Here is a 25,930-nt window from a genome sequence, read left to right as displayed (position 1 = left end):
AACATACTTAAACACGCCCCTCCAGCTGTCAGTTTTGACAAGAAATAGAAATTGTGAGGAGGAGGAAAGCAGAAATCCAATATTCTGAAGGGTAAAATAAATAATCTGATGGGTGGTTTGAGCTGAAACTTGACAAACACATTGTGGAGACACAAAAGACGCATCCTAAATCTTGAAAAGGGGTAAAATAGGTGCCTTTTAAAATAAAATAAATTGTGTTCAAGGGGGAAAAAAGTTACCCAGACAATTAAATAATAATATATTAGAGCAGTAATCATGAAACCGTGATCTTTTTATCTAAGGTTATCACACCGTCAGATTCCTATACCAGCCCTAGTCGGCACATAAAAAATGAAATCAATCTCACTTCAGCACATCGAGAGGAACGAGAGAGGGAAAAACGAAAGCGCTTGAGTGAAGGGAAGGTAAAGGGTCATCGAATCTCCAAGGACTGTGTCTTTTTTAGGGCTTTTAGTCACATTTTGAAATGCTGCGATCTGACAGTGTCGCGCTGTGCCTGTCCTCTTCCTGCTTTTGAATGTAGGTTAGGCCTTTGCGAAGAAATCAAAATGTATACTCTTCTTGTTGTGGCCTGTGAAGTGCTTGATGGTTAGGCAGCATCAGTGTTTCTGCATCTGCGACCGCAACTGCATGCAGATTTTTCTGTGAATAACACCTTCAGTTTTGACATTTGGGATACTTTCATGGTGCTTTTGCCATCTTCTGAGCTTACAGCTGCATGTAAGTGTGACCAAGTGGGCGAGACAAAAGCTGCTTTGAAACGTCATGTAGATGCGGAGCAGAATAGTGACCACGATAATCACTTTATTTAGGATGTACTGAATAAAATATCTAGATGCTGTCATGATTTGTTACTCTGCAATTAATATGTTTATACAAATGCTATTGATATATGTTTTAATTTGATGTTTTCCTGTTTTGTTTTAATTCTGGCTCTTGTTTTTATTTCTTTTCAACAGTTCTCATTTAGCTGATGATTGATTTTAAAGCTTGTTTGGCATGATGTCCCGGGAGAGAGCCCTGAGCTCATAAGATCCTCAAGCCTGGGGTTCCCTCCCGTTTTTAAGGCGAGAGGGGAGTTTGAGCTCAGGTAGATGTGGAGAACTCCCCTGCTGTAGTAGCTAATGAACAGATAGTGATTGCTCTTAAGAGAGAACGACTTACTAGGAGCATGTCTATGGTGCCGATTTGGATTAGTCAATTAACTTAAGTTGCATGTTTTTGGACGGTGAGAGGAAACCGGGGGAAACGGTTAACCACTGGAACACCGGACCACAACCAGGCTTTTAGTTTTCTACGCTAAAATCACAATGGATCACAATTTACTCTAACGTTACAGTATTTATTTCAGTTTATCAGTTTACTATGCTACAGTGTTATGCTAGCATTCATTAACAGAGGGTTGTACACATTATACACTTCACTATGTGGCTCAAAAACATGTTTATTATAAATTACTGTAGTTTTCCCCCATGCGGATATCTTTCAGATAATCCCGAAATAACAGATGAAGCATACAAAAATGTGAACACATAGTCCTCATTATTATTCATTCATTCATTTTATTTTTCTGGCTTAGTCCCTTTATTAATCCAGGGCCGCCAACTTATCCAGCATATGTATTATGCAGCAGATACCCTTCCGGCTGCAACCCATCACGGGGAAACATCCATACACACTCATTCACACACATACACTACGGACAATTTTGTTTATTTAATTCACCTACAGCGCATGTGTTTGGACTTGTACCCACGCCACACGGGGAGAAAATGCAAACTCCACTCAGAAATGCCAGTTGACACAGCCGGAGCTAGCAACCTTCTTGCTGTGAGGCGATTGTGCTGCCCACCACTCTTGTTTTCACCAATTATTCTGTAAATATGTTGTGCCGCAGATTGGTATTGTCACGATACTGGAATTTCCTACTTCGATACGATATCTTGAAAAATATTAATTTTGGATACCATTTTTGATACTGTGAGGAACAATTTCTGCAAAATTATAGTATGCAAACTCAGTAAAATCGATACTAGTATCGATACTAACCAAAAGCAAGATTGTATCATTTTATATATTTCAGTATCGAAATTGCAACATAGGCTCATTCTGAAAATGTAGCCCTATATAGATTTCTGGAGAGCGCTAAATATGTAGCCAGGCATATGTATGACTGCATTTCGTCTTTAAATCAATGCTACGGGGCGGTCCGACACCATTTATTTTCACGCTTACCAGCTGACCATTTACCTCCGTATGGACGGCTTTTCCGCTGTTACCAGTTTATCCAAGGCTTGCCGCGTACTTGTGATGTGAAGCGGAGTTGACCGCGATGATGTGGTTTGAATCTGGTGAAGAACGGTTCTAGAAAACAGGTAAAACAAAAGCCAAAAAATAAAATAAATATGTAAATAACGATGAGAATGTGGTAAAATCTGAAAAACGTGTTTAAAGGCAGGTGAGGGCTTTTCTTTTTCTAGATTGCTTTTGAAAACACTATCGGTTGGGTTTAGGGAAGTGGGTGGGCGCTGGTCAATCTGTGGTTTTAAAAACACTGTTGGTTAAGTTCAGGGAAGGAGAAGGGTGGATCAGACGATCAGTCAGTCGACAGTGGCCTCTGGTGGAATTACGTGAGAACAGCAGGCGTGACTCGCGAGAGAAATTTGAGATCTCAAAAAGCGTACACATCAGCCTCTGGTGGGTTTGCGAAAACAAAAACCACAAAAAAACTTACCTTCCGGGATGTATTTCGTGCTCTCTATAAATGTACATAAGGGTACGTTTTCAGAATAAGCCTGGGTTGATATTTAGCAATATATATCAATATTTTTGACAGCACTACTTCGGATTGTTAGATGCCACATGCAGTTGCTGTCATTTTATGTTTATCATATCTACCTGTTGTATTTTGTGAAGTACAGAGCATTTGGGATTATGGGATTGGGTGCAGTTGTTTTGGTTTAAAGCGTATCAAGGAATTTATTCAGTGAGTGTGTTTCCATCGTGGTGTTTTTTTGCGCATCTCCTGTTATCCGGGGGTAAAATCTAAATGAACACATTTTTATGCGCATTTATGCGCATCTTGACTTGTCCGTCCAGCTATTTTTATACGACGAGAATATTTTTGTGCCTAAAATGCGCATAAAAATAGGTGTCAGTGGAAATCTGATTATTTATGTGAATTCAATTGGAATCTGATTGACAGCCGTCACTTGTGTATTGCAAATAGCGTGTCCTGGGGCCTTTTTTCATTTTACACAAAAATCTGTATTGGTTTTGTAAAACAGCAACCCAGTTTGCGATGCAGATGTCCTTTTATAACAACATAGGGTAAGAGCATTGTTGTTGTGCTGGATTATAATAGTATGTTATCGTAGTATGTCTGTCTGTTTTCTAATTGCACGTCCCTGGTTGATCTGTGACAGTGTGTTTTGATGAATATCAAAGTTTCTTTTTGTGTGTGAGTATTTGTTAATGAGGGATTTGTGGAATCAAAATATTGTTTTAATTAAAAGGGATACGATTGCAACCTTGGGCTCAACTGGTACAGAAGCACCCAAGTGGCATGTGGTTACTAGCATTACAATGAACACTTATTGTAATTCATGGGGCTTTAATTCAGGAATTCAAAGAGCTACGTGTAACATTAAGACTTTGTCTTTAATTTGCAGTAAAACCTACTGTATTACACAAAAATGCAATGTTGCACACAATTAATTATTGTTGTCCCAACTCAAATCTATTAACTTACCAAATTTAAGTGGATTGAACATAAAACAAATAAGCCCCGAAAAAATCTCAAGACACAGCTCATTTTAAAAAAGTAGTTTGAACAAACAGCAAAAATAATAATCGAGTGTACATTGTGAAAAAAAGAAACACAGGCTCATTGTGGATATGTACCCCTGTCTACATATCTGGAGAACGTGAATTATGTAGCCAGAGGTGCTGGATGTATGGCTGCATTTCACCAAAAAATCAAATAAACAAGTAAATAACATGGTGAAAACAGGGTAAGATCTGAAAACATGGTAAAAATTATGCGGCTGCAAAGGCTTTTTTTCTGGATTGCTTTTGTAAACACTATGGGTTGGGTTTAGGGAAGGAGAAAGGTGGATCAGTCGATCAAACAGTCAGTCAGCCAGTGGACAGCTGCCTCTGGTGGATTAACATGAGAACAGCAGGCACGAAGGGCACTCGCGAGAGAAATTTAAGATCTGAACAAGCGTACACAGCGGCCTCTGGTGGATTTGCGAAAACAAAAACCGAAAAAAAAACATACCTCCTGGGATGTATTTCGCACTGTCCAGAAATGTATGCAGAGGTACGTATCAATAATGAGCCTGGGGTTAACAAAAATGCAGGGTTTCACTCAGTTCCTTCATGTTGTGCCAAAACAAAACGATTAGGTTAGCTGAATTGTTTTGACAAATTTAATGGATCTAACATAAAACAATTAAATTTTCCCTAAAAATTGCAAGAGTTTTATTAATTTAGCTCATTTTAAATAAGTGAACAAGCAGCAAAAACATTTTTTAAATGTGGATTATACAGTAAGATCATTCTTTTTGAAGGTATAATGTTGCTATTATATCATAGCTTCAATTAAAATAGACAATTACAAATAGGTTGACGTTTTGTCCATATAGGTTATCATTAAAAACTCTTTAGCTTGGAGTGTTGTCAAAACCACAATTTAACCAAAGAAATTCTTCAAAATGTTTAACCAAAGCCTGGTTAAAGGGTTATGTACATGACAACACAGGTTTATTGTGAAAACGTACCCCCATATACATTTCTGGCGAGCGCAGATTATGTATTGGTCGGTCAGTCAGTCAGTTGACAGCAGCCTCTGGTTGAAGTACGCGAAAAGGGTTGGTGTTCAGATCTGAACAGATCTGAAAAAGCATACACAGCGGCCTTTTGCAAAAATAAAAACTGCAAAAAACATACTGTACCTCCTGGGACGTATTTAACGATCTTCAGGAATGTGTACAGGGGTATGTATCAATAAAGAGCCTGTATGGTTTGCGTTTTCATATGCTGTGTTCACACCAGACACGGAATGTGCAGATAAACTGAGTGCTCATCGATGCTTCCGACTGAGCCGAGCCCAGTTTGATCAACTGTTGTTCGGTGTTTGCTGGAGGATTTCCCCCTGGGACACCGACAACAGGCGTCATAATCACGCACCAACAAGAAAAAGCTCCTGATTGGTTAACGCATAGCGAATGTCCGCTGCAGTTCAGATTTTCGAACTTGAGTGATTCGTGCGAAATACGTGTTAAGCGAGTCAATCGCGCAAAACGCTCAACTCACGGCACTTCATTCGTGTGAATCGCGCCATTTGTGCCACCTTATTTGCGCGTTTCGAGCATGTCTATTTGTGTCTTTGCATTGACTTAGCATGTAAATCACTTGCGCTTTTTAACGTCTGGTGTGAACGAAGCATTAGAGTGTTTAAATGGTTAAATGTATGTTTACATGCCTGTATCTAAGTTATAAAATAAGGGTAACTTTCAGATGGTTCTGTTTTCACTTGTTATATGTTATATAAGCATTCATCGAAACAGTCAAAGCACAAAATGAAATAGATTGTTTACTATTTGACATTATTAAGACTGTAATATGAGATATGTTTCTCCCTGAAGGCTGAATATGCAGTGGTGCTGTATTTCAATTCAGCATGCATGTTTTAGAAGAAATAGAAGCCGAGTTAGCCGGAGATTTTGTGTAGTTTATATATTAGATTTGCATAATTTGCATTGTAAACAATGCATAGCACAAAAGCAACATGAGTGATGGGAATTCTTATCATACCTGGAAGGATGCTGGCTAAACACTTTGCATGATCACACTTTGAATTTATATGAAATTAAAATAACTGCCGCCTTTTAGTGCAGTTGGTGAAATAAATCACATTCTGTACCTGCGTGTGTGTGTGTCCTGGTATTCACTACGTTGTGGGGACTAAATATTCTCTCAAGTACAGTAATACTAGCCATTTTGATCTTTTTTTTGTTCCCTGTGAGAAAAACAGCCCATTAATCATCCAGATTAAAGTTTTTTGTGTGTGAATGAAAGCTACACAATGTTTTCTATGAGGGTTGTGTTTAGGGTTAGGGTTGTGAGAAGACAGAATATACTGTACATTTTATTTTTAAGAGTGTGTGCTGCTCATTTAACTTAAAGGTGTCATGAATTTTGCGTTTCATTCACTCGCGTTGATTTGTAGCCGTTCAGAACAGCTGGTTATGCTGCTTGATGTTGCAGACTGGTATTTTCTTATGCTATTATTCTCATTTGAATGTATGGGCATGGTCATAACACCGGCATGTAGGGCAAGCAGTTTGACTGTTTACAGTCATTTGTTATTCGTTGTCATTTACTCATAGGCAAATGTATCAGAAGTGTGTATGTTTGTGTGTGTGTGTGTGTGTGTGTGTGTGTGTGTGTGTGTGTGTGTGTGTGTGTGTGTGTGTGTGTGTGTGTGTGTGTGTGTGTGTGGTATTGTGACATATCAGGAAACAAACTTGTATAATTGCATTGGTATGACACAGCTATTACAAGGAGAGGGTGACTTATGAGGACATTGCCCATGTGTCCATTTTTCAAAAGGCTCATAAATCATACTGAATTATATATATATATATATATATATATATATATATATATATACACATACATACATACATACATACATACATATATATATATATATATATATATATATATATATATATATATATATATATATATATATATATATATATATATTTATATATATATATATATATATATATATATATATATATATATATATATATATATATATATGTATGTATATATATATATATATATATATATATATATATATATATATATATATATATATATATATATATATATATATATATATGTATGTATGTATGTATGTATGTATTTATATATAAGGTAAAAGTGCACAAATGGAAAATGTTTTGTGTGGAGTTTGTGTTTAGACATAGGGTGATAAGAGGATAAATGCACTATAAATGGAAAGCTATGGAATGCCCCCACAATTCATAATAACAAACGTGTCTGTGTTTTTTTTTTTTGCGACGTATCAGGAAACAAACTTATATAATTACATTGGCATGACAGAGAAGGAGAAGGAGAAGGAGAAGGCATATGAGGACAGGCAGATTTATATAGCCTATCATTGAGTCTTTACTTATGTATTTGTGTGTAATTATATGTTTATTCGGTTTTTATACTCATTTCAATAGTATCACTAACTAAATGTAAATGTTTATTATGTTTGAGCTTGATTTGCAAAGTCATATTTTCCATCTTTTGTGTTATTAGAAAGACTTGCTTTTTTTTACTTAACAACTGAATCTATTTAGATTTGCATTGTAAACCTTAAATATATATATATATATACATATAGCTAATTATTAGCCCCCCTTAGATTTTTTTTCTTTTTTAAATATTTCCCAAATGATGTTTAACAGAGCAAGGACGTTTTCACAGTATTTCTGATTATATTTTTTTCTTTTTGAGAATGTCTTTTTTGTTTTATTTCGGCTAGAATATTTTTTATTATTAAAAATAAACGGGGCTAATAATTCTGACTTCAACTGTGTGTGTGTGTGTGTGTGTGTGTGTGTGTGTGTGTGTGTGTGTGTGTGTGTGTGTGTGTGTGTGTGTGTGTGTGAATACATACATTTTTTATGTCATGTTTATTTTTTTACCATATTTCCAAAATCATTCCACATAAATCTGCTGCTTTTTATTTCTTTTTTTTTTACTTTTCTTTTTTTTGTACAAAATTTTGCACAGAAATAGCAAAAAAAGTCTTTTGTTCGCACAGTATCAATGCACACAGTGTCCTCTGAAGGTTGAGTTTAGTAATTGGGTTGGAGGTTGATAGAAGTAGAAATACAATATAAAAATCTATAGAATGTGCCCACAATAAAAAAAATAAAGTAATGTATGTGTGCGAGCGTGCGTGGGTGTGTGTGTTTATATTTTTGTAACACATAAGGAAATAAACTTGTATAATAGACTGGTTATGGCACATCTATGATGAGGAGATGCTGACTTATGAGGAGTATAAATACATTAGAAAAACAATGGAGAACTGTGTGTGTGTGTGTGTGTGTGTGTGTGTGTGTGTGTGTGTGTGTGTGTGTGTGTGTGTGTGTGTGCCTGTGTGCCTGTGTGTGCGCCTGTGTGTGTACGTGAGTGTGTGTGTGTGTGTGTGTGCATGTTTGTACGTGTAGTATGTGAATGTGTGTGTGTCTCTCTCTCTCTCTCTCTCTCTCTCTCTCTCTCTCTCTCTCTCTGCATGTGTGTGTGTTTGCGTGTGCTTGTCCATGTGCTTGTGCTTGTTTGTGTGCGTGTGTGTGTGAGTAAATGTGAATGTGTGTATCTCTCTCTCCTCAGGCGTGTGTGTGTGTGTGCTTGTGCGTGTGCATGTGCTTGTGTGTGTGTGTGTGAGTGAATGTGAATGTGTAATGTCTCTTCATGCATGTGTGTGTGTGTGTTTGCGTGTACATGGGCTTGTGCTTGTTTCTGTGCGAGTGTGTGTGAGTAAATGTGAATGTGTGTGCGTCTATTTCTCTGTGCGTGTGTGTGTGTGCGTGCATGCGTTTGTGTGTGTGCATATGTCTAAATGTATTTGTGTGAATGAGTGTGTGTCTGTCTGTTTGTGTGTAAGTGAGTGTGTGTCTCTGTTTGTATGTTTGCATGTGTGTTTGTGTGTGTATAAGTGTGTTTTTCTCTCTGTGTGTGTGTGTGTGTGTGTCCCTCTCTCTCTTTCTCTCTCTCTCTCTCTCTCTCTCTCTCTCTCTCTCTCTTGTGCATATGTGTTTGTGTGTGTATAAGTGTGTTATTCTCTGTGTGTGTGTGTGTGTGTGTGTGTGTGTGTCCCTCTCTCTCTTTCTCTTTCTCTTTCTCTTTCTCTCTCTCTCTCTCTCTCTCTCTCTCTCTCTTGTGCATGTGTGTTTGTGTGTGCAGGTGCATGTGCTAGTGATTGTTTGTGTGTGTGTTTGTGTGTGTGTGTGTGTGTGTGTGTGTGTGTGTGTGTGTGTGTGTGTGAGTGAGTGAATGTGAATGTGTGTGCCTCTCTCCGTGCATGTGTGTGTGTTTGTGTGTGCATATGCTTGTGTGTGTGTGTGTGTGTGTGTGTGTGTGCACGTGTGCGTGTGTGTGTGAGTGAGTCAATGTGAATGAATGTGCATGTCTCCGTGCATGTGTGTGTGTTTGTGTGTGCATGTGCTTGTGTGAGTGTGTGTGCTTGTGTGCGTACAGTTTGTGTGTGTGTGAAGGGCTGTGGTATGGAGAGGATGGGTGTGTCCATTCTTTCATCTGTCCTGCATAATAACACCTGGCCCAGTGAGCATATGATTTCCCCTCAGGCAGGGTTTGACCCTGTAATTGGTGGTGAAGTGTGTCCACGAGTCTGTCACCGATGCGTCCCTGTTAAAACCAGACACAACTGTTTCCTGCCTCCATGGCGATAGGCAGGAAGTCACATGGTGTCCTCTTTATACTTTAGATTCACAAAGCACAGAGGATAGTGTGTGTGTGTGTTGTGTGTGTGTGTGTGTGTGTGTGTGTGTGTGTGTGTGTGTGTGTGTGTGTGTGTGTGTGTGATTGGGATGTATGGAGGATTTTCAGAAAGATCAGTGTGTCTCAGGTGTGTTGTTGTCTTGGGTTTATGCCAAGGCTTTTTAGAGTTACTCATTGCGCTTTGGGCTGCTTGAATTCTCATCAAATTTTGATGGAGTATAAAATGAATGGAAATCTATGTAATGTCCCCACTTTTCACAAAAACAAACGTGTGTGTGTGTGTGTGTGTTCTGCTGCAGTAATAATTGCACTAAAAAGGTGTTCACACCTCTTCCTAAAAAATAGTGTAGAAGTCAACTGAATTCTTTGAACACAAATTCTCCGCTTCTCATTTTAGTTGTGATCGTTTTACTTCAACCTTTTATTTTCATTTATAAAACAGTTCTGGTTATTTGAGGAGATAGCCAGGTTTATTTATGATTAAAACTTGCTATGGCCACTTCATTAAGCACGTCAGTGTATCACCTCGCAACACCCTTAGCCAGCAGTCTTTACAACACAAACAATCAATGTACTGTACACTCGAACTCAGCAAAAAAATAATTATTATCGCCTGTTTAATAAAGTGATTATGTCTGCGTGTTATGGTTGCATCAAAAACTTAAAGAGCCCATATTATACATGAAATAGGGTCATATCTTGGTTGTAAGGATCTCCAACAACAGTCTAATATGCATGCAAAGTCAAAAAACACTTTCATGGTCTTATAATCTGCATTTATTTTTACCTAATTATCCCAGCGACTCCCATATTAATCGTCCAGTGATTCATTTGTTCCCAAACCCCTCCTTAGCGCGAAGCTAATCTGCGCTGATTGGACCGATGACAGTCTGTTGCGATTGGTCGACACTGACTGCCTTATGCGACAGACAGAGTGAAATGCCCAGCAGCTAATCAACGAAATAGAAGTAGTCACAGAGCACACACGCTCGATAGTGTAAGGCGTGGAGTTTAGCTGCCAGTGGATGACTGTAAATACAGACGATGGACTTGAAAATACAGACGACTAACTATTTTACTGAGCAAAAACTCCCAAGAACTGGCGAGGAGATCTCCTAGCTTGTCACATTCTGCTCTTTTCACAGACACACACACATATTGCCCTCGTCCATGCGCACACGTCCACACACACACATAACCCTCCTCCAGACGACATCACGCACACACATATAACCTGTGTTAGAGGGCGGGGCCGCAGGTTTCAAATCTCCCGGGTTTGCGCGTGAATAACTTGGTTTCGTTAGTACATCATGGCGATACACCTAATGACTCGTTATCAAGGCGACTCGTTTGAAGCACTATGAGTCGACTCTTTTATAGCTGAATCAACAGTTTTAAACACTGTACTCTTACAGATTTAAGCCTTAGCTGGATACTTCACTTCACTTAGAGCTGTGTTACACACTACATGGAAGGGCATGTTCAAAAACCCATAATATGGGCTCTTTAATATTACTATCCTGAGAACTTTAAGAATAAATAGCACAGCAGCTGTACTGTGTCATTTGAGCCCCATCGTGTCTGACATGTTACACTTACAAACATTGACATTTACTGTCACTGTCAGGGACTATTTTTCTGGCGGAAGGATGAAATTGAAATGACTCTTGTCTGTGGATCTACTTTCCTTCGCCCCGGATTTAAATCTGCTCGTGATTGTTAAACAGATGCATGTACGCCTCTGGGCTTTTCCACGTCATTTTGGGCTGCTTCGCTTCAGTTAATAGTGTGCTGAGGAGTGTATTACGAGAGAAGGAGAGAGAACGACATGTACTTGTGGGTCTGTTAGTGCTTTCTTTCATGAGGTCAGTCATAAATTTGTAAAAAAAAATAATAATAATAACATTTTTTTTAAATGTATGAGCGGCACGTTGGCTCAGTGGTTAGCTCTGTCATCTTAGAGCAAGAAGGTCGCTGGTTCGAGTCCTGGCTGGGCTAGTTGGCATTTCTATGTGGAGTTTGCATGTTCTCCCTGTGTTTGGTTTCCTCCGGGTGCTCCGCTTTCCCCCACAGTCCAAAGACATGCGCTATAGGTGAATAGGGTATATGCCGGAGCATAATAGGACTTTTAATTTGCCAGTAACATGGGTTAATGTTTTCCGGTGAACTGTATGCCTATGCAATATCGGCGCGTTTAAGGTTTGTTTTCTTTAAAAATCAGCGATCTCCACTGGCTGAGTGATATACGACATAAAGTGGGTCTCAGATTAAGCAAGAAGCACTGCATTACATTACATTTCCCCCCGCCATGTCCTTATAATACGAGCATTTATTTTACTCCAGTATATTCAATGGAGCTTCTGCGCTAGCCTGCCGATTCTGACGGGCGCGTACGAGTAAGCGGCTTTTTGTCTCGTTTTACGCTTGAGCAACTAAATGAATGCCAAAGTCAGTTTAACTGATTGTATTTTGATTACATCACAACATCGATGCTGAAAAAGGAACTGTATAAAATGGAAAAAAACTCTAACAGGTCACCGGAAGTTTATCAGTATGGGAACAACACTATCTCGGCATATACCCTATTGGATGAATTTAATTGGCCGTAGTGTATGAGTGTGTGTGTTAATGGGAGAGTGAATGGGTGTTTCCCAGTACTGGGTTGCAGCTGGAAGGACGTCCACTGTGTAAAACATACACTGGAATAGTTGGCGGTTCATTTCGCTAAGGTGGGGGTGAACTGTCCCTTTAAATCGAACTGATTCCAGACTTCTTACTAGTGGTATATATGAAAGGATATATACTATAAATTAAATGTTTATTAAGCATAAAAATATTATAAACATAAGTTAATTAAAAACTCTCTTTCCTCTTTAAAATAAAGCTGATAGGGGATATAGCAATATTTACATAAAACACAAGCAAACATATAACATGCAAACCAAACATAAACTGACTGCCAACATTTTGAAACTTTTATATATGGTGTTTGTGTATGTGTGCTCGATTTCTTTTTTCAAATATTTCCTAAATGATGTTTAACAGAGCAAGAAAATTTTCACAGTATTTCCCATAACATTTTTTTCTTCTGGAGAAAGTCTTATTTGTTTTTTTCGACTAGAATAAATGCAGTTTTTAATATTTTAAAAACCATTTTAAGGTCAATATTATTAGCCATATTAGGCAATATCTTTTTTGATAGTCTACAGAACAAACCATCAGTATACAATGATTTGCCTAATTACATTAACTTAACCTAATTAGCCTAGTTAAGCCTTTAAATGTCACTTTAAGCTGAATACTTGAAAAATATCTAGCCAAATAAAAGTCATAATTGTTTTATTTCGGCTAGAATAAAAGTTTAAATTTTTTTAAAACCATTTTAAGGTCAACATTAATAACCCTCTTAAGCAATATTTATCAATTCGCTACAAAGCAAACCACTGTAAGGCAAGGCATGGCAAGTTTATTTATATAGCACATTTCATACACAGTGGCGATTCAAAGTGCTTTACATAAACGAGAATAAAACAGACAAGTGTAAGAAAATGAAACGAAATAATAAAAATAAAACAAATAATAAGAATTATAAAAATAAGAATAGAAAATAGATAAAACAGATTGAAGAATGGCTTGCCTGTAATAGAATGTCCTGCCTATTGACCCCTCCTTAACCCAATTAAGCCTTTAAATTGCACTTTAAGCTGAATACTAGTATCTTGAAAAATATCTAGCCAAATAAAAGTCATAATTGTTTTATTTCAGCTAGAAAAAAAGTTTACATTTTTTAAAAAACATTTAAAGGTCAACATTAATAACCCTCTTAAGCAATATTTATCAATTCGCTACAAAGCAAACCACTGTAAGGCAAGGTAAGGCAAGGCAAGTTTATTTATATAGCACATTTCATACACAGTGGCAATTCAAAGTGCTTTACATAAACAAGAATAAAACAGACAAGTGTAAGAAAATGAAAACAAATAATAAAAATAAAACAAATAATAAGAATTATAAAAATAAGAATAGAAAATGGATAAAACAGATTTAAGAATGGCTTGCCTGTAATAGAATGTCCTGCCTATTGACCCCTCCTTAACCCAATTAAGCCTTTAGATTGCACTTTAAGCTGAATACTAGTATCTTGAAAAATATCTAGCTAAATAAAAGTCATAATTGTTTTATTTCAGCTAGAAAAAAAGTTTACATTTTTTAAAAACCATTTAAAGGTCAACATTAATAACCCTCTTAAGCAATATTTATCAATTCGCTACAAAGCAAACCACTGTAAGGCAAGGCAAGTTTATTTATATAGCACATTTCATACACAGTGGCAATTCAAAGTGCTTTACATAAACGAGAATAAAAAAGACAAGTGTAAGAAAATGAAAACAAATAATAAAAATAAAAACAAATAATAAGAATTATAAAAATAAAAATAGAAAATAGATAAAACAGATTGAAGAATGGCTTGCCTGTAATAGAATGTCCTGCCTACTGACCCCTCCTTAACCCAATTAAGCCTTTAAATTGCACTTTAAGCTGAATACTAGTATCTTGAAAAAAAATATCTAGTCTAATCTAAATGTGCTCTTCTTTCCGTTAAATAGAAATTGGGGAAAAGAAATATACAAAGTGGCTAATAATTCAGACTTCAACTCTGTTTCTGTGATGTATGTAACTCTTCTTTTTAGAATAATAAGTCTGAATGGTGTTTGCCGGTGCTTGTGTGTTTTGCAGGGCGACATCTGAGGTTCTGCATGAGGTTAGACTGCGGCGGCCGGAGCGAAATGAAATGAGTGGCTGACGACTGACCTCTTCCGCTGCACCACCACCACCACCACCAGCAAACCTGTAGCATCAAACCAGTGCCTCTTCACCAGCCTGACACACCAACACACCCACAGACACACAATTACCCAACAGAACTGTGAGTCCGCCAAGCCGCACTTCATTATCCTTCCATCCAAATGTCTTTCAGCTTGATTAATGTGTAATATCAGCTCTCCGCTACAGTATATCCTGCAATGCGATGACCTGTGAATATGAACGCCCTCTCTCTTTTTCTCTTTTATTTCTTTCTGATAATAAAAGAGTAAGATTTACACCACAGCCTACAGGAGAAAAAACCCATCTGTGCGCACAAATACTATAAATATATACAGCTGAAGTCAGAATTATTAGCCCTCCTGTATATTTTTCTCCAATTTCTGTTTAACATAAAGAAGATTTCATTCAACACATTTCTAATCATAATAGTTTTAATAACTCATCTCTAATAACTGATGTATATTATCTTTGTCATGATGACAGTAAATAAAATTTCACTAGATATTTTTTAGGATACTAATATTCAGTTTAAAGTGACATTTTAGGCTGCATTTACACTGCAGATCTTAATGGTCATTTCTGATTTTGTGACAATATCCGATTCTTTTGATGACCTGCTTACATCATAATAAATATAATGAATAATAAATGATATTGATACTGAATGAATGAATAAAAACACTGCATAATCTTTATTGTATGACTAATTAAATTCAATAAATAGTAGCAGCTAATGTAATTTCTATAGCCTAAATGGTTAAATCAATCACAATTCTTCATACAGTCTACGCCAGGGGTCACCAACCTTTATGAAACTGAGAGCTACTTCTTGGGTACCGATTAATGTGGAGGGCTAACAGTTTGATGAACACTTCTCAAATAACAAATTTGCTCAATTTACTTTTAATTATACTTTATGTTTTTGGTAATAATTAATGATATTCATCCATGTGAAGATACTGATCATGTTAATGATTCTCACAAAAGTTATCAACAATGATTTAACAGGGCAGGAAATACCCTGTATTTAATGTATCAATGTGCAACACTTTACTTTTATATATCTCTGCAAATATTCACATTTTTAAATGATTACTTCTATATTAGATGAAGCTTACTGGTAAGTGGCGCTATGGTGAGCTATTTTTAGAACAGGCCTGCGGGCAACACATGTGATCCTCGCGGGCTACCTGGTGCTGACCCCTGGTCTACGCTGTCCAGACAAAATATATGCCTGCGTGTGTTTAATGCAATTAACACACATTTGTTTGGTTAAATCACTTGAAATTTTAGTCACAGGCCTTAAAAACGCATTAAAATAAGATCAGATTAAAATGAAAATAACAGATAATAAAAAAATGAAGATAAAAATTAACTCCAGTTTCCAACTGCAGGTCCTGATTAATTATAATCCCAATTGACTATTAATGTTGATTTGCATTGCAATATTGATGCTGAAACTATATATTGTGCAGCCATATTTAACATAATATAGACATGTTTGAGTGTATTTCTCAAAATGATTCAGAAATATAAATAACTGATTTATTCATATATATATATATATATATATATATATATATATATATATATATATATTTTTTTTTTTTTTTTTTTTTTATATTTCCCAAATGATGTTTAACAGAGCAAGAAAATTTTCACAGTATGTCTGATAATATTTTTTCTTCTGGAGAAAATCTTATTTGTTTAATTTTGGTCAGTTTTAAATTTTTTTAACAGCCATTTTAAGGTAAATATTATTATCCCCTTTAAGCTATTTTTTCTCTCGATAGTCTACAATAGTCAGAACAAACCACTGTTATACAATAACTTGCCTAATTACCCTAACCTGCCTAGTTAAAATAATTAACCTTGTTAGGCCTTAATATTTCACTTTGAGCTTTATAGAAGCGTCTTGAAAAATATCTAGTCAAATATTATTTACTGTCATCATGGCAAAGATAAAATAAATCAGTTATTAGAGATGAGTTATTAAAACTATTATGATTAAAAATGTGTTGAAAAAAATCTTCTCTCCGTTAAACAGGAATTGGGGAAAGAAATAAACAGGGAGGCTAATAATTCAGACTTCAACTGTATAAAATTGACCACACTTTATGAATTCAACGTCTGTAAACTCCTAATTTGCTGCTTCATGATAGTTATAAAGGCAGCAGTTGGGATTAGGGATGTAGAATAAAATCACGCAGAATATGTACTTTAATAAATATCCAATACTTTAATAATAGGCAGGTAGTAAGACATTAGCTAATAGTGAGAATCAGTAGAATTTGTTACATTTTTCTTCTTAATTTATATTTCCATAATGTGAAAAATCTTTTCCACAGCTTATCATTTATTTAATGTTATCGTCTATACAGTGCACAGCCTAAGTAAGTAGCAACTCTTTTTGAAAGTTGATATTATTACCCATTTCTCAGTAAATGTAGACAATATATTCTGTTGAATTCAAACAAAACAGCTCATTAAAATAGAGTTTGGTCACTTTAAGAATAGAAATATAATACATTTCAGCTCTAACGAGGATTAAGAGCTACACAACTACAACATTTTAACTAAATTTAATATTTTTTCTTTGTTCTTTTGATTGTATCTCTTTATTAAAATGTCATTTAATATTTTTCCCTAACATTCATTGGGGTGTACTAATTTTTGCATCGTGATCTTGAGTTATTTTGTTAGATAAGCTTCAGATTTAGCTTTGTTTCTGACTAATAATGTATATACACCAATATATTATTGTAAAGCATCCTATAATAAGTATAATTCTAAAAGAGAGATCGGCAAGAGGTGTACTCAATTATGCTGTATATTTAATTTTACCATAGTCTGTCTAAATACTCAATTCTGATTGGCTGGAATGTGTTGTGACCATTGAGAAACTGATTCTAGACCAGCTATTGCATACTACAGGTTCCAGAACTGAATTCCTATCACTGATTTGTGTACGTTATTTAGGTGAAAATCATCAAAACTTCATCAAAAGTAAAAATAGAAACTCTGGTAAGGACAAATATTGCACATGTGGTCCCCCCACACACGCACAAACACACACACACTCTGCCTATGTTTATTACAGTAATGAGAATATAATGAAAATCATCATTGAAAATAATGAGAATTACATCAAATCTGAAAAGTAAGATGGATGCATTACACTGATGAGAATTTTGGAGTGGGGGATGGGGAGCGTGCTTAATTGTCATCAAAATAATGCCATAATACATAAAAATGATTGTGCTCCTAAAATACACTTTGTTCTGTTCATGCAAAAAGTAAATGCGTATTTATTTGCTCCTTTAGAGCTAAATATCTGAGCTTCGCTGCTTACATTGCATAACTGTACACAATTTTTACACATTTCTTTCACAAACAGTGCTTATTATGGAAAAAATATACTTTAAATATGGTACAGTGCTCAACGTGTTTGAGTACACCCCTCATAAATCACTAATATAAGTTCTTATTTTCTATAGGAAGCTTTACAATATCATTCATTCATTCATTTTCTTTTCAGCTTAGTCCCTTTATTAACCCGGGGTCGCCACAGTGGAATGAACCGCCAACTTATCCAGCACATGTTTTATGCAGCAGATGCCCTTCCAGCTGCAACCCATTTCTGGGAAACCCATCCATGCACACTCGTTCAGACTCGAACAAGACTCGAGAAAGTCTTATTTGTTTAATTTCGGCTAGAGTGAAAGCAGTTTATAATTTTTTAATAACCATTTTAAGGTCAAAATTATTAGCCCCTTTAAGCTATATATTTTTTTCGATAGTCTACAGAACAAACCATCGTTACACAGTAACTTGCCTACTGAACCCAACCTGCCTTGTTAACCTAATTATCCTAGTTAAGCCTTTAAATGTCACATTAAGCTTGATAGAAGTGTCTTGAAAAATATCTAGTCAAATATTGTGAATATTGTGTGCATTGTAGCCTTAGTTTCCTGCTTTTAGCTAACAGGAGTGGCACCCGGTGTGGTCTTCTGCTGCTGAAGCTCACCCGCCTCAAGGTTCAGTGCGTTGTGCATTCAGAGATGCTGTTCTATATACCTCGGTTGTAACAAAGTGGTTATTTGAGTTATTGGTGCCTTTCAATCTGGACATTCTCATCTGACCTCTGGCATCAACAAGGCATTTACACCCACAGAACGGACATTAAATTCCTGAAATTTACCATAAAATAACAGACAACAAATTCCTGAAATTTACCGTAAAATAATGAACGTTCAATTACAAAAATCTACCGTAAAATAACTGACAATAAGATCCAGAAATTTACCATAAAATAACAAAATTAAATAAATTACAGAAATTTACCATAAAATAACGAGCCTTAAATTACAGAAATTTACCATAAAATAACAGATGTTAAATTACAGAAATTTACCATAAAATAATGAACTTTAAATTACAGAAATTTACCATAAAATAATGGATGTTAAATTACAGAAATTTACCATAAAATAATGAACTTTAAATTACAGAAATTTACCATAAAATAATGGATGTTAAATTACAGACATTTACCATAAAATTACGGACAATAACTTTCAGAAATTTAAATTAATATAACGGACATTTAATACCAGAAATTTACCATAAAATAATGGACATTAAGTTGCTGAAATTTACCATAAAAAACAAACGTCCAATTACAAAAATCTACTGTAAAATAATAGACAATAAGTTCCAGAAATTTACCTTAAAAATAACGAACGATAAATTCCAGAAATTTACTGTAAAATAACGGACAATAAATTCCAGAAATTTACTGTAAAATAACGGACAATAAATTCCAGAAATTTACCCCAGCTGCCGGATATATATATATATTTATTTATTCTAGCCGAAATAAAACAAATAAGACTTTCTCCAGAAGAAAAAATATTATCAGACATACTGTGAAAATTTCCTTGCTTTGTTAAAAATCATTTGTGAAATATTAAAAAAAAGAAAAACAAAATCAAAAGCAGGCTAATAATTCTGACTTCAACTGTATATACATACAAACATATACACACACACACACACACACACACACAAATAAATATGTGTTTATTGTATTAAACACACACTGACATATATTTAGTCTAGACAGCGTACACTATATGAAGAATTGTGTATTGATTTTTTTTTTTTTTTTGTCTTTAGCTCCCTGTGATATTATGTTTTCCGCATATACAGCTGATGACACATTTATTAGCTCTCTTGTGAAATTGTAATTATTTTTAAAATATTTCCCAAGAGCTGTTTAATGGATCAAATATATATTTTTAACATCTTTTTGAGCATAATAGTTTGAACTATGTGTGTTAATATGTATAGATAGATTTTACCCTCATTTTTTTTATCATGTCTCCTCTTTTTCTACTTCTCATTAAAAACAGAAGACCTACTCATTAATATCATACTGAGTGACACAATGTACTGAAAACGCAGAGTGCTGTCCAGACTTCACACACTTCAATATCATATAACAGATTGACATCACACATGAGGACGAGTGTGTAGCTGTCTCTTTATACTGTATATACTATATACGGGCACCACTCGTCTCTATATAATCATTACCAGCATTCGGTACAGTTTTCCAGCACATTCTGCAATTTTTTGCTTATTCCTGTAATTCAAATAAACAATCATCATCAGTCCTTGACCAGCCCTTTACAGATCTAAACTAACAGACACACACTGAATTTATTTTCATTCATTCATTTCATTCAATTTCCTTTGGTTAGTCTCTTTATTCATCAGGGGTTGCCACAGTGGAATGAACTGTCAATTATTTATTGGATTTGCTAACATTTTTTAAGGTAAATGGTTGCAAACAATTGATATGGGTTAAGTTTTAACAAAAAACTTAAGTTAACATTAAGAAATTGAATGTGTTTAAATTCATCCCATAGAAATTGTGGGACTAATACTGAATTATACGTTTATTTTAGGAATTTGGAGCTAGATAGTTTGTCTTAAAAGTAGCGCTGTCAATCGATTAAAAAAAATTAACTAATTAATCAAACCTTTTTTTTTTTTGAAAATTAATTGCGATTATTCACATTTAAAAGACTGAAACTTGTAATTTTGGTTATTCAGATGTATAATTAATGTAAACACAAGATAAAAACTATTTAAATTCAAAATATAATTGTGTATTAGAATTTTTGTCTAACTTTTAACACAGATTTCTTCATGTAAACAACAAACCCACAATAAACCATCAAGATCCTGGCTTGACAGCCATATTTATTACTGATATTAAAACACAGGCATGTTAATGCCATTTGAATTTCAAAACAATCAATGCCAATAAAGAAAACATTGATTTCCAAGTTGGATTCTAAGTGGACTGCAAAAAAATGCCAAAATACAGGAATTGCAGATATAAAAATGGAAATTTATAATAACAATAAAATATTGAATACAAACAATTGTACTCATTGAAAAGTTGTATTGCTGTGAGATGAGAACATTAATTATAAAGTAGAAACAATTTTGCTCAGTCCTCTTTTACATTCAGCTAGTTGCTAAAATAGTCTAGTTTATTGACATCCACGGAGGACAATGTGGACCTTTTCTTTTGAATGATGTGAGCTGAGAGTGCAACGCAATCTCACGGCAATTCGTAACTTTTTGATTTAGTGGCTACGGACAACGATGTTTAGGGATGTTTGTTGCTAAGAAATGTGCAAATGCGCACGCACACACAGATACACACACACAAACAACCCGCAGGACAGCACACCCGGAGCGACTCCCTTCAGATTCAACACGCATGATCACGTTCATCCAATTTGCTTAAACTAAGCGTTCTAAAGTATGGCTGTATTTCACAAGGATTCTGACACAACAATGCGAAGTGAAACAGACTACAAAACTTGCGTGTAAGGGGGAAACACGTCAAACTTAATGAAACATTGGAGGGCACATCTTGAAAGGCAGAGGAATGCACTGTCTTAGACAGCTCGCGACATCATATGGCACTTCTGAGTACATTTACATGGCCACCAAAACTCAGATTTTAATATGATTAAGATTATACTCTTATTAAGAGTCGACCATGTAAGCAGCAATTTTTGATTACCTTAAAGATTCACCGAGTAACGAGATGCAGAGGTTTTTCTTTCCGTTTGCCATGCGATATCAAATTCCATTAAATCAAAAGTTCAAAGTTAAAAATGAAACACCCAAAACTGCACGAAACTCTGGAGGAAACGCTGGATATACTAGTAATGCAACATTAATTGTTTTATACTAAAACTTGCATTCAAAATGTGCTTCCTTGGTCTTATCCATATTTCTTTGCACATTGAACACGTCGACCACGACAGGAAATTAAAATTCATTTTTTTTACGCGTTAAATATTTCACATTAATTGCATGCGTTAACGCACTAATTTTGACGGCACTACTTATAAGGTCTCTTTTTTTATTTAGAGGCACAACATTCTTGTCTGAGGACACTGTAATGGAAACTCATTTACAGTTGAAGTCAGAATTATTAGCCCCCCTGAATTATTTGCGCCCCTGTTTATTTTTTTCCCCGATTTCTGTTCTGTTCTGGGAAGATTGTTTCAGCACATTTCTAAGCATAATAGTTTTAATAACTCATTTCTAATAACTGATTTATTTTATCTTTGCCATGATGACAGTAAATAATATTTTATTTAATATTTTTCAAGACACTTCTATACAGCTTAAAGTGACATTAAAAGGCTTAACTAGGTTAATAAGGTTAACTAGGCAGGTTAGGGTAATTAGTCAAGTTATTGTATAACGATGGTTTGTTCTGTAGACTATCGAAAAAAATAGCTTAAAGGGGCTAATAATTTTTGCCCCAAAAATGTTTTTTAAAATATTAATAACTGCTTTTATTCTAGTCGAAATAAAACAAATAAGACTTTCTCTGTTAAAAATTATTTGGGAAATATTTAAAAAAAGAAGATAAAAATCTAAAGGGGGCTAATAATTCTGACTTCAACTGTATATTCATCTTTCAGATGTATATGCATTTTCTATATTGCTTAATTTTACTGTCCGTGACTATTCTGTTCTTGTCCTTCCTGCTATATGATTTGTAAGGGGCATGGGTCAGAGCGGTTGAAGCAGCTAACGTAAATATGGTATGGCCTGATTAGAAGTGACCTCGTAAGCTGTACAGGGGAGAAACCAGATAAAAGGGAGAGCACACTCTGTTTCCAGTGTCTCACTCTGCAGAAACTGTCGTTGCTGTATGATTGTGACCTTCTTTGCAAAGGATAAAATTTTAAAAAGACACCCTTGATAAGACTTTGTCTTCTTTACCACAGAGAAAGCCTCTTTAAAAAAAATTGCCACTACAACACGATCAGTGCTCAATCAGAGCCCTCTTTAACCTGATCTTAAAGGGATAGTTCACCCAAAAAATATATATAAACTCACTTTTTCACTGAGTTTCTTGCCTCTGTTAAACAAAATAGAGGATACTTTGAAGTAAGGCTGCACGATATTGGAAAAATCTAACAATATTTTTTTATTTTGTGATATATATTTCAACATGAATATAATATAATTTACCAGATGACTTTATTGGCCCTTTCATACACAAGATATGCTTGGCGGGATTTGTTTCTATTTGTTGCCCCACTTGTCACGTTTTGCACAACGTTTTTTAAATTGCAAATCCACCTGTAGGCTTTGGAGACGTATGCGTCACTATATGGGGCATAAGAATAGGACGTGTGTTTGGATGTAACTCAGTGTTTTGAGCACACTTCGTTATTATTGTTCATTTATTCGTTTGCTGGAACTGAATTTAGAAATAGTTTTAAAACAAATCTTGGCACTTAACGAAATTAAATATGTGTCTTCAGTGGAGTGCGTACAACCCTGTTTTCTTGTCCACAAAAGCAAAGGAGTAAAGTAAAGAGTAAAAGTAAAATAAAGAGAAAGAGGCCAAATGGAGGAGGCTCGTTCTTTATCCTCGCGCTGCAGATGGTCTGTTTGACTGTTTCTCGCTAGTGAAGCAATCAGTTTTTCCACTTACAAAGTCCGTCATGTAAACAGCAAATGCGCCATGGCATGTCACAACCGACTCTTAAAGGGACAGGGAGATGATATTCTGATTGGTTTAATGCATGTTATTCTCAAAACACACAAATAACTCATTAATAGAATAAGCACAACCCTGTTAGACCATGCGGTGCAGCACAGAGCATATTTTTTCCATCCTTAAAATAGCATTCAAACACACCCTTAATGCTTTTGTGCCATGTGCTTAGACTTTGCATCTAGATGACTAAAATAGAGCCCAATATCTCTATTTGGAAAGAGTTTATAATGTTAGATCGGTTGGGATGATTCTGCATTGAGAGTGCATCTCCATAAAATCTAATAAACAGTTGGCGCAATTGCTTAGTGGTTAGCGCGATGACATATGGTGCAGTAGCACCTCAGGGCATCCTGAGTTCGAATCCCGGCTTGAGGACATTTCCCATCCCTACCCTCCCTATCTCTCCCACATCGTTTCCTGTCTAAAATACTGCCCTATCCACTCAATAAAGAAAAAATAAAGACAAAAAAAATCTATTAAACAATGTATAAACTTTTTCGGGTCCCCGACACATTTTCGCTGTGGTCTGTGCTATTTGCAGTGCATTTCTGTATTTGCATGTGTTGTGAGTATTTTTATGCATAGCAATCTATAAATACAATAATAAGAGTAAGATACCATTGAAATAATGTGTTTTTTTCGTTAACAGTATTCAAGAACAGTAACTAAATAATAAAAATACAAATAATTCAATAAAACTGATTGTAGCTAAGATCAAAATTGGCACAGTTTCTTAAACCTGAATGCTTTTAAAGTCATTATACAATCACAGGCATCGAAAACACATGCTAATGATAAATTGTGATACAAACTAAACATTACATATCCTGAGATGTGACTGTTGTGAATGGTCATATGAACACATAAACACATATCGATGCTAAAACGATATATTGTGCAGCCCTACTTTAAAAGAATGCTGAAAACGTGTAACCATTGACTTCCATAGTAGGAAAACCAAATAAAAAAGCCAATGGTTACAGGATTTCAGCATTCTTCAAAGTATCTTCTTTTGTGTTTTATATAAATTTATCATTTTTTATAAGAAAGAAACTAGCAAAGAGCGAGTAAATGATTTTTAAAGGACAGTAAATGACAGAATTTGTATTTTCGGTTGCATTATCTCTTTAAGAACATAAAACCCAAGATTTTTAGGACTGATATAATAAAGAGAACAACACCTATCTGTATCCCTTGCTGCAGTGCAAAAATGTAGGCTATGCATATAAGCCTATATTAATACATTCAAACTGTCTTCAAATGAACCACCCGAAAAAAATAATATTATTAATAGAATTGTTATTATTATATTATATTATATTATATTATATTATATTATATTATATTATATTATATTATATTATATTACATTATATTATATTATATTATATTATTTTATATCATACTATGTTATATTATATTATATTATATTATATTATATTATATTATATTATATTATATCATACAATATTATATTATATTATATTATTTTATATTATATTATATTATATTATATTATATCATATTATATTATATTATATTATTTATATTATAATTATATTGTATTATTTATTTAATATTATATTATTTATTAAATTATTAATTTTTTATTTTAATTATTGTTTATATATATATATATATATATATATATATATATATATATATATATATATATATATATATATATATATATATATATATTCGTATTATATATAAACTGTGAACCACTTGACAGTACAATTTCACACACACTTGCTGACACAAAATCTGATTTGTTTTACTAAAGATTTTTACAGAACACACACACACACACACACACACACAAGTACATTCCCTCTTTTTTTCTAATACAACACTTTGCCTTGATAACCTTCAGAAATGATGGATATTTCCTTTCAGCGTCTTCCTTTAAGTCTCAAAGGTTGCGTACTCCAAATATGCCGTTTGCTATGAATCCTAATGAATGGTCCTTTATTTCTGTTAACCTTCTTTTCTGTGCATGCTAATATGTTTTAAATGCACTTGAAAATGTATTAGTTAAAAAATGTCACTTCTTCTTCTTAAGGAATAGTGAATAGGGCTTTTTCTCTATTGTAGTGAGCTAAGGGAGTAAGACATGCTACTAAAATGACAATGCACAAAATTGAGAAGTGCTTAGAGAGCAGCGCACGTGGAAAGGAGAGCGAGAAATCTGAAAAGGAGCAAACAGCGTGTGCTTTCAACTTTCGCTGTGTGGCTTTCTGCAAGATGAAACCGATTTTACTACAACTGTCCACTGAAATCACGGCTGATTTTTTAGAAAGTGTTCACTCTTCTGTGATTTATTTTTGTATGTGTGTGTGTGTATATGTGTGCCTGTGTATGTGTGTGGAGTTTTCGGATTACAAAAAAGGGTGCAGCACTAAAGTA

The 25,930-nt window shown here is 34.8% G+C and overlaps 1 protein-coding gene and 1 long non-coding RNA gene across 5 annotated transcripts in view; one reads left to right on the top strand and one right to left on the bottom strand.

The window, feature by feature from the left end:
* Positions 1-25,930, top strand: part of zbtb20 (zinc finger and BTB domain containing 20) — a 134,430-nt gene that overhangs the window by 80,711 nt on the left and 27,789 nt on the right. For all 4 annotated transcript variants that reach the window (XM_087252634.1, XM_087252633.1, XM_087252635.1 and 1 more), the window contains 1 exon segment: positions 14,317-14,506. The gene's annotated coding sequence lies outside the window, so the exon portion shown is untranslated.
* Positions 16,145-23,965, bottom strand: LOC147844512 (uncharacterized). Its single transcript, XR_015492097.1, has 3 exons — positions 22,413-23,965; positions 19,241-19,426; positions 16,145-19,204 (listed from the first exon to the last, which is right to left on the bottom strand). It is a non-coding gene; the product is annotated as an uncharacterized LOC147844512 (long non-coding RNA).

Source organism: Danio rerio, chromosome 5, assembly GCF_052040795.2.
Source record: "Danio rerio strain M-AB ecotype USA chromosome 5, GRCz13ab, whole genome shotgun sequence".
Classification (NCBI taxonomy): Eukaryota; Metazoa; Chordata; class Actinopteri; order Cypriniformes; family Danionidae; genus Danio; species Danio rerio.
This window is presented reverse-complemented; position numbering and strand designations above follow the sequence as displayed.